This window comes from Centruroides sculpturatus, unplaced genomic scaffold, assembly GCF_000671375.1.
Source record: "Centruroides sculpturatus isolate CEXI.00-Female unplaced genomic scaffold, Cexi_2.0 scaffold1023, whole genome shotgun sequence".
NCBI classification, from domain to species: domain Eukaryota; kingdom Metazoa; phylum Arthropoda; class Arachnida; order Scorpiones; family Buthidae; genus Centruroides; species Centruroides sculpturatus.
This window is the reverse complement of record NW_019385218.1, coordinates 304,555-314,214: the sequence shown is the minus strand read 5'-3', so window position 1 is coordinate 314,214 and position 9,660 is coordinate 304,555.

Sequence of the window (9,660 nt, the reverse complement as noted above, 5' to 3'; positions counted from 1 at the left end):
AACGAGTAAAATTTTCATTGAAGTTCCACCCCACGAGAGAGATGACACATGAACCTTTAAGTCAAGGGAGTCGGACATAAGATACATCCCCATTCCCTTGACTTATAATCTCAAAAATTTAATAGCATTAATTCACCATATATAGAAATAACCCTGCCAAGTTTCAAAATTTTAGGTTCATCCAGTTTTGAGATATTTGATGTAAAATAGAGGCCGACGCATGAGCGCAAACGTGCAAAATTTTATAACGGATTTTCTGAAATTTTTTATTCCTGGAGTGTCAAAACGTCGAGAAATGCTCAAAGACCGGGCAAATGTAGCATTTAGACGCACTTTTGTCGTCCTAGCTGCAAATTCCGCTCGAAACGAGTCTATTTTAACCAGGGCTGTGGAGTAGCGTAAAAATCTCCCGACTCCGACTTTTCCTTACCATCCGAATCCGACCAGGGACACGGACCAGGTTCCGACTCTGAATCCGGACACGTTACCGAAAGAAACCCGGAAATTCTGATGTCATCACGTGACCTCAGAATAAAAGATTCAATAAATAGTTCTAATAAAGATATAACGTAGAAACTTTTTATTTCAAAGCTAAAAGACTCTTCTGAGTAATATATAAATATGTATTCGATAATTTTTACTTTTCCGGCTGTTATATATAACAGAGGGAAAGTGTAGCACTCGGTCAAAAAATGACCCTTTCTAAATTTTTACATTTTTGAACTCAGAACACCTTGAAATTTCGAGTATTTTAAGCAAAAGATTCGAGGTTTTTTCTATATGTGCGGATGTTAGACTGTGTGGGGGGGGCAAGATTTTGTCACTCTGAAGCCTAATAATTTCCGTGGTCAGAATGGTTGGAATCGGAGTCAGATAATTTAACACAGGAGTTAGTTATTAAGCGTCAAAGTGGTTGAGCTAAACCATGTCTCCATATACATTCTAACATCTTAGGCGAGAACATCTTAACGGGTTTTACTGTACTATTATAAAATGACAAAAAAGCTTACTTTGAGGGTAGAGACAAATTTTACTTTTTTTAATTTTGAACGTTAATAACGAGTAAAATATTCATTAAGAGATGTGACACATGACCCCTTTTATGTCTTCACCCTGTCTATCTTTAATTAAGAACCAAAATTTAATAGTATTAATGCCCCTTTATATGCAAGCCACAGTGCCACATTTCGTTTCTTAAACTTTACCCATTCTGAGATATTGTTTAATATCTCAGAACAGAAAATAAAGAAATTAAACAAATTAGACGCCAACACACACACACACACAATTTTTCCCCTTTTATTGACTTTTTTGAGGGGTTCGGGAGGTCTCCAAACGTGTAGATTTGTAAAAAGAAACTTGAAGGGTCAAATTTGACACGATTCCAATACTTTTCCGTTTTATATACATAACAAGTTGGGAAGTAAAAAGGAGTCGGAGTCGGCGAATTTTTTGACGACTCCGACTCCGATTAAAATACCAAAACTCCACGACTCCGACTCCACAGCCCATACACCTGTAAAGAAAGAGGCGTAGGTAATAAAAAGGTCATTAGGGGTTTTATGTATTGTTTAACCTTCAAGATTATAACTAACATACAAACAACAAAAAGTAGCGGTACTTTTTTGAAAGTCTCATACAAAATCATTAACAAAAATTTTGAATGAAATTGGATCTTACAACTTCATAGATTTTTAATAATTAATCGATGTAATAATACAATTAGAGCGTGCATAGCTGTGGCTTTGCAGTCCGTGCAGACAAGTCGCTTGTGATGTGACCAAAAGGTAAAAATAAAAAAATCACACACACACACACACACACACACACAGAGGAAAGTCACTGTGGATATTTTGGACGCGACGGACGTAGATAGAATACAACCTAGTAGGAGGACTGTTAGCGCTATTATTATTACGAATACAAATGAAATGTGTTATTAATTAAGGAACATTTATTAATAGAGAAGGTAATTCACCTATTTGTCACGTCCATTCCTAGTCCCCTACATGTGGGTTGAAAAGTGTTTCGTCTGTCTTGACAAGTGCTTAGTTATGGAAGAACTACAATGCAATCAAACATCCGCGTTTCTGTGAATTCTGCTCCGTTCCATTCCCTTTTGTTCTTGCATGTAGCATACGAATTTCGATTCTGTCCTGTCCATTCTCGCACATCTTTACTTTGAGGGTACATCTTTAAAAATAGCCCGACACCATTCTCCAAAACTAGCCAAATTTGACGCAAAATCCGTCTAACTGGCAATAAGAAAATATCGATTTATTTTCGATGCTTCAATTAAATCGAAGAATCGATGTATCGTATAACACTAACCCAGGATCTTAGGAGCCCCAAAATTGAAAAAAATAAAAGCAATTTTACTATTGCATTTTTATATCATAATCTATAAATAATTTTACAGCTACAGTTACATGTTATCAATTTATGACGTCGTAAAATTATGTAGAACATTTTAGAATCCCTCAAGAAAAAACTGGCCAATTGGCTAAGGCATCGGCCTACTGCTTTGGAGAATCCGGACAGTTGAAAAACACCAGGAATTTTTCGGGCCGATATTTCTGGCACATCGAATCATCCCTTACCATCCTGTTCCTTTACTGCGTGCTCGAGCAAACCCATAATGGGTATGATTAAAAAGGTTCTCTTAGTAAAGATTCTCTTATTAAAGGCGAAAAGATCATAATACATATGCAGGCGCTATACTATTTAAAAGGCTTCCAAGTTTTATACAATAATTGGAATAATAAAATAATTATAATTGACTTTTAATATAATACTCCTTTACAATTTAATTAAATTATTTCTTTTTATTAATCCAATCAACGAAATTCTAGTTATATACAGTATTATTTTGTAATTTGCAAAATAATTATGAAAAATTATTTAATTAAAAAATATTAATAAATAATTTAAATTTTAATTATTATCATCTATTTTTGTTACTTTTATGTATTTTTTATAACTATGAACGAATTTCTCTATTTGAATTAAAAAAAAAATAATAATAATTCATTTAAAATGTGCTAATGCTTCTCATAATTGCAAGGTCGTATGATATACAGCTTTAAACAAAAATGCTCTTCATATAAGCTATATTTAATAAAGTTGTTCTCCTTCTTTGTTATAACTAGATATATATTTATTCAAGAGATAGTTATATAACGTTCTGATTATTTATCTTTATAGAGAAGTGTTTAATAAATGATAGATCATTCATCTTTATTTTATATCTTAATGCACTCCTCCTCAATCAAACGGCTTTTTTTACTCGATGATGTTGAAAAGCCTTACGTAATGACTTGCAAACAACTCTTGTAAATGTTTACTTAACGTTTATAAGATTTATCTCAAGGCTGTTATTGTTAATGCTTCTTTCATTAATAATTTAAAACTTTTTTCCAACTAGATTCTCTTCGTTGTTTAACGATTTATCTCGCAATTCTTTACTTTTATCTGTCTTTTTTTTGCTTTATAAAATAAATCTTTTTATTTTTTCTTTCTTTAGAAAGTTTCGATCCTCAATTTTATTGTCATTTATCTTATTTTTACTTTGTTCTGTATAAAGAAAGGCACTTTAAAATCGGGAAGACGGGTGTGTTAAAAGCTGTATTAAACAAAGTGTTGTTGAATAATTTAATTAAGATTTATCGCATGGCATACAAAAATTAAAAATATATATATATTAATATAGGCTATATATATTATTTATAATAGAATTAAGATGGCCCAAAAGTTAGTTAACCATTGTTGTAAAACTGTAGTAGGCACATTTCTCTTTGGCACATTGTCCACGTGTTGTCTTGCCTTCCTCCATAAATTCAATCCAATTACCTGGCATTTCTTATATATACATTTCTTATATATACATAGGCCTACTCTTCCTCGTTGTCCACGATAAGAGGGCTTTTTATCTGTGTCCATTTTAAATTAGCCATATTATAAAACTTAGAGATGGGTCTTTCTATGAACCACTAAAACCATCGCTATCATCCACGAACGTATCTGAGCCAACTCGAACTCAAACACGGTTTTCTCAGTGCAGAAGATCAATTGATCAATTGTTTTAATATCTATTATAGTCTTATAAACATTAACGAGCAATTATTTATTGTGACATCGTCACAATGCCGGTCTGCAATTTTTAATTATATTATTTAAAATATATGCTCCGTCCATTTTAGTAGAGCCTTGCCCCTGTACATTATACTTTTCTTGTTAGCAATAGAGGGTGCCGGTCATCTATCTAACTCCTTTTAGCGAAAAATTTTTGAATTAAAGTAAAGTGACTTCCGGAGAAAATCGGAAGCCACCGGAAGTTCATGTAATCAGGGCTTCCTGCACTTAAGCTTTCCATATCTGGTCTCGTCTTCTATCTATCTAACTCCGTTCTTGAGATTAAAGAACAGACAAACAGACGACAGTGGTGATTTATAGGCATATAATTTTTTCAAATTGCAGCCCAATAATCAACTTTACTGCGGATGACACAAGTATGCTGCAAGTAAGTTCTGCGAGATGATGCGAGGCAAGTTTCCGTATATATATTTCTATATGATAAATATAGAGCAAACATACTGTGTTACGTTACTGATCTGTAGCTTTGTTCAGAAAGTAACTGTGATATTGGGCATGCTACGGAATATTTTCTAAAAACTATCTAAAAGTCGCTATGATTTATATACAACTAGGTTTATTTAAAGCAGAACGCGCTTTTTTTCTTTTATTATTACTTAATTTTTAATAATACAATAGTAAATATATGAAAATCAATTATATTATCTTACACAATTTTTATGAAACTTCCAGAATCTTATTGGGTTATAATATGGCTAATTTTTTTTATTAAGATACTGTATTAAGTAATTTGGGCTAGAGATGACAGCCTAATCGTCCATCTCTAGCCCAAATTAAACATAATTCTCAGAAATAAATAAATTTAGAATATTCAGGAAGAAATAACTGTCAATTCATCTGAATGGTAAGCAGGAATTACGGTTTCGAGTGCCGCTCAGGGCTTTCTTTGCTACCGGAATATTCTAAATTTTACTTCTAATGACTAAATTGAATACGAGATGGCGGCTTAACCTTCTATCTGGTATTCAACTTAGTCATTTAAATGCTATAGACTACTCGTTTATAACAAGATTCAGCAATAATCAGCATACTATATTTTGTAGTTTATGTATTCAAAATATTGTATATGTTAACATTTAAATTATATACATTATGTCATAATTATGTTACTATAATCTTGTATATGCCTAAGGTAATTTTTTTATCAATGTTATCACTCAAAACATTCAAAACTGTAATTATCCACTGACGTTTCAACTTTCAAGTATCAAGTTTCATCATATTTAGGCTGCAATTTGAAAATTGTGGACCAATACATTCCCACTGTCGTTCGTCCGTCTGTCTATCCTTTGTTAATTTCGAAAACGGAGTTAGATAGATGAAAATAGACTAGATACGGAAAGTTTAGGGCATGACTCGATTGTTTTCAGCAGAAGTATTATGTACAGGCGCATAACACCACTAAAATCCAGATCAGGTATGGAAAGCTTAGGAGTCGGAGATCCCGATTAATTAAATGTAATTAAATTAAGAACTTCGGGTCTGGGCCGGAAGTCACGTGATTTTTTAAATTAAAAGATAATTAAAAATTGTAGTTCTGCATTGTGACGATGTCACATAAATTACTTTGTGTTATTACTTTTGGTCGTATTACTTTGTGTTATTCTTCGACCCACCAGTTATCAAGTGGATAAAACTATTGAACACTGGTAGTCGGTGGCGGGTCCGCGCCTGACTATATGGAATTTTACAGGTTTCTGTGTCTGACACCAAATTAGGGATTAGTTTACCATAGAAAGTCTTCTTAACAACACCCTCTCTTTGGCAGATCGCTATGCGTATATAGCGATCGGCCAAAGAGAGAATGCTCTTAGGAAGACTTTCTATGGGAAATTGATATATAGAGCAGGTTTTGTACAAATAACTTATAACCTAAATTTTGCCTACGGCAGCCTTATAGGGCCTCGGACTCAATATTTGATTGATATTCAATTTTAATCTAATGTAGGATTCTAGACGTACAGTATCAATTATCGCGTGAATGGACATTGAATTAAGTGCTCCTGTACGTTGGTTTGCATAAATTATGTTTACCTAAGGCCTTGTATAAAGTAAACGCTCCGCTGTTTGAGGCTAAAGCGCGTCGATAATCAACAATATTGAACTATTAAAAGGTTTGTTTTGCTCATTAACTACTGAACAATCCAATCTAGTTTCCTTAATTCTGAATCCAGATCAACATTTAAGCTTTCTAGCAAAATGTTTTATTTTATTCTTCATTAAAGTTGTATTTTTGGCCGTCGTATTTGTTTGATTTTATTCCAAGTTTACTCGAAAAAGTAAGATAAAGAAGAAAAATCTACTAGCAGATTAATTGTGCCGGTTCTTTACTTACAAATGACATTTACTCTTTACTTGTTATTAATGCGTGTCGATGTTTAAAGATGATTTTCTGTCCCGTTAAATATAAATTTTCGAACATGTAATTGAAAATAGCAGAAGGGAAATTGCCTAAGCTCGGTTGATCGATTTATCATATGACATTTCTCAGCGTATTTATCAAAAATAAATGTACTTCTATACAATAGAACAAGTGAGATTTCAAGTAAAGTATTATCATTATCCTTCAATTTTGTGACCATATTTCAAAAATATAAATGTGACGCTAAATTTATAACTTATAACAAGACTAAGAAAAGATAAATTTCAAAATATAAATCATAAAAAGTATTAAATTTATTTTAAAATGTCGTTTTATATTAATTTCTTATAAATTATTATTTTCTGCATAACTTTAAATTTTATAATTTTTAAAAAATTTTGCTTTTCACATGTAAGCTTGTTTTTTAAATTTTCGTATCTATATATTAATTTTGCAAGCTTCAAATACTATCCAGCTTCGTTTGAGAGAGAGATTGAAGTAGAAACATGGTTCAGGTATCAAAATAAATGTCTTGCTCTGTAGATGAGTCCATTGCAATCAGAAATGAAAAGTTCATAACCGTTTGTACTTTTACCACTCCGCAAGCCCGATGTTAAAAAACCCTTTCTCAGTTATTAGAACAACTTTTGCAAATTTTTGTTTGTTGCAATTATCAGTACCGTGAATTTTAGATAGCTCTGGTCGCTATATTTTATCATCAATTTTGATTAGTTTAAGCTTCTATCGTTGATCTAACTTGTTTTCTATCATCCAATGTACATATTAATCATAAATATAAACGGTAGTCGACAAAAAAATTTTGAAACGACTATGTCCTTTTATTTAAAAAAAAATTTTTACCATCCAGCAAAATTTTAAATTATAAATATTTGATATAAACATTTCAAGCTCGAGCCGTAGCGAAGTTTTTTCGTCAATCACTGTAGTAATTGATGTCACTCATTCTTTACAACACCACTTAATCGTCGGTTTTACTCACAAAATACAATTAAAACTTTTTTTTGACGATATTCTTCATTGGATATCTTGAAAACTCTAACGTTATTCTTCGAAGTGCCTGAACCGATATTAGATTTTACAGTTGATTACCTGGAAACAATCAGACTTTTTATACGGCCTTTGTGTCAAAGGCTGGCTCTAGTCAGCCGTTATATCAATATTTATATATATAATTTTTGTGTTGTTTGTTTGATAGTATACTATTTACTAAGTTTTTGTAAGATGTCGCGTCCAAAGTACCCACCTCTGACCCGCCAACGGACATTATAGTCGGGCCTCCAAAATAGTTATAATTTAATCTCTGTCGTAAGGTTTAATGGGAAGAGATCGTCGCTGGTGATTTGGTATAATGTCACATCCGAGGGACCCACCTCTGACTCGCCAACGGGTATTATAGCCGTGTCAGCCCTTTAAATAGTGAATTTTTGTCACTGTGTCACTGTGTTTGGACGCTGATGTTTTTTTAAGATGTCGCGTCCGAGCGAATGTTATTTGTTCCATCGTGAGTTGTTTTCCTCTGTGGCAATTTTTTACTAAGTATGGTGGGTTATAGTATATGTATCTGGTCGTGTTTGTTTGTTAGTATGTATGTACTACTGACCCGCTGGATTGCATCACAGCGCTCTGGCAGTGAGAGTGTTTTCATCTGCCGTGTGTAAATATATTTGTCGAATTTTTTACTTTTCGCTGATTATTTGGCGTTAGTTCTCGTAGCGTCACTTATGGGCATAATTTTTTTAATTGTCGTCTTGTTTTATATCAGTTAGAACAATTGAAAAATTTACCACTCAAACTGATGACTTTACCTCAGTGACAAAAATTCACTATTTAAAGGGACGACACGGCTATAATGCCCGTTGGCGGGTCAGAGGACGTGTCCATTGGACGTGACATTATAATAATTTCTAATAAAATACGTGTTAATATTTATTTTCTCGTTTTTTTTTATTTATTGTGCAGGTTATTAATGCTTAATTGAAGTGAAGGTGAATATTTTGATGAATAAGCTTTTTTCCCCACATTTGAAAAAACGACAGTACTGTACTGTATTTATTTGGTTACACGATGGTTAATTTAAATTATTAACGGAAAATTTACTTTTTTTTATTGGCTGATGATGAGATTTTATCAAGCGAAACTGAGAAGGTAATGATTGACATCCGTGGCCATTCATACAATGAGCATGTGTCTAAAGTTAGGTTCACACTATGCGATTTTCGTGCAATTTTTGTTGTTCGAGAATTGATCCAAAGAATATCAAGATCGTAAAACACGTGATGGTCTATTATATTTCCAGCTCTTTAGTCTCATTTGGCATTTTTTCTTTAAGGTACGGAAAATTTATTAAAGCCAGATTGTTTTACGTTTTCATGTCATATCTTCACATGTATTCTATAACTTACGTACAATATATGCAGTAAAAATTAGGATTCCTACTTAAAGAGAAATAAAATGTTCGAAAATTTGATTATTTTATTTAGTAATGCTTAAAAACCAGTGCACACAAGAGAAATTATAAAAAGACCCTGAGCTCGGGGACGAGATGCAAAAACCCGAAAACTCCGTGTCAATACCGGAAACACGGTCACTCTACATCTGTGGAAGAATGGAATTGATTTATTATAGTCATGTGATGACGCTGATTAAAATTTTACTACAAAATATATAAAATTCAATTTTATAAGTAAATTTCTACAAATTCTTTCACAATTCTTTTTACCTGGACAGGCCGAAAAACCCAAGAATTTTTCGGGAATGGCCGAACTCGTAATAAGTTTGCTGAAAAGACTCTTGTAGTGTTCACAGGACAGTAAAGGTTTAAAAAACTATTTTGGTATGTTTGTATATAGACCAATTGCAAAAATTGTTATCGCCCAGGGGCGTGCCGTGACATTTGATGATAGGGAAGCTGTGTTCCTATCAGAAGCCGACATTCAGGAGCAATCAGTTAATCCTTTCTTTAAATGTATTTTTAATAGATTATTTATCCGACGTACTTAATAAACAAGTTCATTATAATTACTTCTGTTATTAGATCCAATATATTCCATATGCCCTCTAAATGCCAATTCTTGCTTTGATAAAAACATATAACATCTATTTATTTAGATATAATATATCTANTA